The sequence below is a fragment of the Miniopterus schreibersii genome (assembly GCF_964146895.1).
Source record: "Miniopterus schreibersii genome assembly, chromosome: 16".
NCBI lineage: Eukaryota > Metazoa > Chordata > Mammalia > Chiroptera > Miniopteridae > Miniopterus > Miniopterus schreibersii.
Genome location: NC_138116.1, coordinates 301,521 through 307,093, shown reverse-complemented (window position 1 = coordinate 307,093; position 5,573 = coordinate 301,521).

Below are 5,573 nucleotides of genomic sequence, written 5' to 3'. Positions count from 1 at the left end.
TGCAAATAGCTGGATTTATAACTCAGCCATTTAAAAAATAAAACAGAACCATTAAGTGACTGAGACACGTGTGTGACAGTGGCAGAATCTCACCTGCAGGTTCCAGCCCAGGCGGAAGCCCCTCAGGGCAGCAGCCTGCATCTTCCAGGCACTTTACAAAATACCTGAGAATGTATGTTTTTGTCTTTTTGTTCAGGAGGTTTGCAATGTGCAAAATAATTCAGACTGTGCTGTGTCCTGTGTGTGGGGTTGGGTCACTCCTCTGAGGGACCTAGACCTGTTTGTCTTGCTAGTGCCCCTGAGCTCTTGGTAGGTGAATAGGCAAGACCACCCATGGGGGACTTGGCTTGGGCGACAGTAACTCGATGCACTGGGTGTTGTCTTGGAGACCTCCACACAGCAGCGTGCTTGTCACCACCCAGACTCGGGCACATTCTCCCTACTTCAGCCCAGTTCATCAGTTGGTTATTGCTGAGCCTGAAACACAGACCTTACCGGACGATACGTACCCAGTTCTTAGATTTTAGAGGATAGGTTTTCGCTGTAAGGCAGCTGGAGTGCCTCTGTCAGCCGAGCGTAGTCCCTCTCCTCCTCCCCTCTCACTCATTAGTTGGCATTTAGAAATTTAAAAATACTAAGATGGCTGGAAAAAACATAGATTAGAAAACTACCATATTCCAAGCAAGTTTTTTTCAATTTAGCTCTGAATTCCCAAGAGCCCTTCACACACCAAGGGTCCCTGAGCCAAGTCCCTCCTGCCCTGCTGGAGGCCTGGTGCCACACACGTAACACACGTTGAACTCCCTCCCTGCTGTCCACTGGCAGTTCCTAATGTCTTATTTCAAGAAGTTTCTACTTTGACTTTTGCCAAACTTCTGAGCTCCCTAAGGGACTGGAAACTTCATTTCTGCAGCTTTGCCCTGAACCAAACAAAAATACGAAAGAGAAACTCACGCGTGACCTGCACGGCGTGGTGCGTTCCAGGGTGTCTGTGTGCTAGGGCTCATCTTCCCGTGTCAGTAGCGTCCCCACACAGACAGCTGAGGTCCTCAAATACACCACCCCTCGTCCACTAGAACCAGAAAGGCCGGAAGTCATGGTCAGAGGGGTGGGGCAGTGTCAGGACTTGGGATTTCTGTGCTCTGTGACACAGGGAGATAAGTGACAATCTTCAAGTCCTAACTGCCATTAGTCCAGAGGTATAGTGGCGGTTTGTGTGCAAAGATTTGAAATTTTAAGAGTACCAAGTTCCTGAAATCCAATAAAATATTTTTATTAATTTTGATTGAATACAGTATCATTGTCATTTTGATAAACTTAAGCAGGCATTTCTGTTTTGCTTTACTTTATGCCCCTTTACTGAGGACGCCAAAGGCCTAGCACCCTTGAGGTGTGTGAGAAGGCGCTGCTGTGATGGCCACTGTGGAGGCCCGCCCACTGGACAGGCCCTGGGTGGTTTGCACTGCACATGAGGAAGGCACGGTCACAGGCTGCGGTAACAACTAAGAATCAAGGTCACTGCAAACAACCTGCAATAGCTTCCCCATGAGATGAAATCTTGTCTGAAGTGGCACACGGCCATTCAAGTACCCACACTGACCCTCTGGTTGTCCAGCTGCTACAGAAAGTCTGGCACGGATTGCTGGTGTCCTGAAGCTTGCTAAAGTGCTTCAGTCTAATCCCAGGGTGCCAGGGGGAAGGAGTCCTGAAAAGAATGGCATGAAGGGCCCTGGGGAGCTAAATGAAGATAAAATTGAGCATTCGAGGACAGAGTTCATATGGAGTGTTTCACTCCCAACATTGATGCCCTAATTTAAAACAAGTTACGTTAGAGAAAAGCTGCTCGTCATGTACTGAGACTTTCTCCTAACGAAAGAAAGCATCCATAATGGTTTTTTCAGATGTTATCCATGTTGTATTAGTAGATACTTTAAAATGCATTATGGTCTTATCCTCCCTTCTCTCAGGAAAAGCTACTCTCGTTAATTCATTAGGTTCACCTTGCTGGTGTTAAACTGAGTCTTAAAAGATGACACCCATCCCAGAGGGCAACCAACCTTTACTCACAGAAAAGATGTTGTATGGAGGAGGCCCTCACTTCAGACACAGGAAACAATTCAGTAAGAGCCCTGTTCATTATTGCAGGGAGCCCACATTTGCAGCCACGTTTGGTCTGTAACGAAGACATTGGCACATGATGAGCCTCCATGCAGTCCCCACACAGTAGGTTCAGGGCTGAATGGGGAGGTGAAGAGCCTCCAGTACACAGTGATTGTAGCCTGCTGGCCAGTGCTCAATGCAGGGTTCTGTGCAACACCACACTGGCTGGCCTGCCCCTTGCTGCTGCCCCTGTGCGCTTACATTCATAGTGATACAAAAGTCGGATTTTCACATGGGCCTCTGGTGACCTCTGAGGAGATGACTAAACCAGTGGGCACAGATGTCCCAATCTGAGAAACGTCTGTCAGAGGCCCCTGTGGTGTAAGCACACTGCCCATGTGTCTCCCAGTGGCCACAAAACGACCACTGGCAATAAGTAAAGCAACTATCTCAGTCCTCCAAAAGTAACAGTTGCAGGCAGGTGGGGGTAGGGGGATTGAAAGTGGAAGGACCACCTATAATATGGTGACTGTTTTCCTGGGTTTTCTTTCCTCGTATCTCCTGGCACAGACTCTGGGACAGCCCGAGTATCAGACCTGCACGTGAGGAAAGAACTTGGGTATGAATACCCAAGAAAGCCTCTCCACTCATTCTGGCCAGAGTCCTGGGAAAGGGCCCCATGAGACCGACCGTGGGGATCGCGCAGCCAAGACTCCCAAGGACTAGGGGAGAATCTGTCACTTTTCTCTCTCACCATTTTAGCCTCACACTGGACCCAGTCACAGGGAACGTGCAAGATTCACAAAGCTCATTGGACCCCAAATAGGATAAACTCAAAGAAAACAATGCCAAGACATACCTTTAACCACAGAAATGGACGGCTTTCTAACCTCAAGGCAGACAAGGCAAGTGCCGTTGCATACAGAGCAACACGAACGGCAGGTTTCTCTTCCGAACCACGGAGGACGCCTTACTGGGAACCTTGAAGGGCTGATAGTAACTGCCACTCAGAACACTACACCCAGAGAAAATGCCGGGAAGGCAAGTGAAATAAATATGTTCTTAGATGAAGGAAGGAAACTGGGCCAGCAGAGCTGCTCAAAAAGAAATGCTAAAGGAAGTTCCTCAGGTAGAAAGTAAATGAGAAACTTGGAACTTCAGGAATTGAGAAAGAGATCAACAGAAATAGTAAATACCTGGGCAAATATTATAAACAAATTTTTCTTCGGCTCTTTATGTCTGACTTTCCAATGTAAAAACTAACATTCGTTCAGGGTTACATAAACATGACATTGACAGTTACAACAGTGAGGAAGGTGAGTTTGTAAGGTTCCTGTGTGTCACTGGAAGTGGTAAGACATTAATTCTGAAGTAGACTGAAAAGGTAGCTTTGTAGCCTGATCACTAGTGCAGTCGCCAGTGATACCTAACAAAGATACAGTAAAAAGCCTACGGGTGAGTTGCAACGGGACGCCGAGAACTTCAAGTCAAAGACAACCCTGGAGAGGCTGTGGGCGCAGTAGACCACTGCGATGAAGTGAGTCCCACGAGCTTTCTGGGTTCCCAGTGCATTTAACAGTTTACGTTATGCTGTAGTCTATTTAGTGTGCTTTAAAAAGTTGTCTAAAAAAGTGTACATAGCTTAGAATAGGCGAGTCCAGAGGAACAGAAAGCAAATCAGTGGTTACCACACAGGAAGATGGGAGGAAATGGGCAGTGATTTCTTAATAGGTATGAGGTAACTTAGGGGTGTGAGGCGAGTTTTGAAACTAAGGTGGTAGCTGCCCAACATTGTGAATATACTAAATGCCATTAATTGGTACACTTTATAATGGCTAATTGTGTTATATGAATTTTTCCACAATAAAAACAAAGAAAACTTGAGACCTAGGTGTCACTAGCAAATTCTACCAAACGTGGAGGAAAAGCAATTTAAAATTGAGAACACTAACCTGGTGAGGCCGCAGCTTATACCTGTGGACAAAGCAAACAGCAGGTACTCTGGAATCCTGCAGCAGTTTGTATGACATTAAGCCATATGACTCCGCAATCTCAGTCTTGATAATTTATCCAAAACAAACAAAAAGTTATATTCACCAGGTAAATCTATCTGAATGTTTAGAGCAGCATTTTGTACCCTCTCCCGAAACTGGGAACATCCCGAATGTCCTTCAGTCAATGAACAAGCTGTGACCGTGGATGCTACTTGGCGATGGAAGAACTGCTGATACAATACTACAGGTGAACCTCAAAGGCCTTACACTGAGTGAAAGCCAGACAAGAGGCCACCTACTCTGTTATGGGCTGAAATGTATCATCCTAACGCTGGTACCTGTGAATGTGACCTTATTTGGAAATAGGGTCTTTGCAGATGTGATCCAGTTAAGATGAACCCATCAGGCTGGGCTCTACTCCAACTGTGGGTGTCCTAAGAGGAGAAAAGGCGTGCACGCGCGCGCACACACACACACAGGCAGAAGTCGCCATGACCCATCTCCAAGCCAGGGGCTGCTGGCAACCACCGGCAGCTGGAAGAGAGACCTGGGACAGACTCCCTCAGTGCCCAGAAGGAGCCAACTCTGCCAACACCTTGATTCTGACTTCCAACCTCCAAAACCCTGAAAGAATAATTTTCTGTTGTGTTAAGCAGGCCAGTCTGTGCTCATTTGTTACAATAGCTCCAGGAGACTGCTACACCAAGATTAATGACATGACATTCTGAGAAAGCTCTACAGTCAGTGGTTGCCAGGAGCTGGGGGGTGGCGGTGGCTACAAAAGGAGAGTGAATCCTGGGGGACTGTGGCCACACAACTATGCATCTGTCAACTCATAAAACTGCACACACCCAAAAAGAAAGTGTGAATTTCAAAAAAAAAAAAATTAAAAAGCTAAAATTATCCCACTGTCCATGAATTACCGGTTGGGGAATAAATAGGGCTGGGCCCCTAGGTGTGTGTGCTGGCTCAGTCCTGATCCTAACCCTGAGTGTGGGGCTGCTGTTCACAGGGCTGGGACAGTTCTGGAAGATGAAACCTGAACAACTGCCTCCTCCACACCAAACGACAGTGCTGGCTCACCCCGGCTGCCTCTCTCTCGGAGACCCTATGGTTAAAAAGCAAAGAGCAGTGTTTACAACATGATGAAGCTTGACAACATTGTGCTAAAAGCAGCCAAAGACAAAAGGCAACATACTGTATGTTCCACTTATACAGAATGTCCAAAATAGGCAAACTGAAAGGAGGCTGGTGTTTATCAGGGCGGGGAGGGGGGAGTGTGTGTGACTGCAAATGGGTCTGGGGGTCCTGTCTTTTGGCACGATGAAAACCTTCTGGAACTAGACGTCTGCACGTTTTGCATGTACTTAATGCTACATACTCTTTAAAATGGTCAAACTGGTCAATTTCGTGTGTGTTTTACCACAATAAAAAGTTTCACCTGAAGGAAGGTTAGGGCAAAAACATGCTTTATGGGGG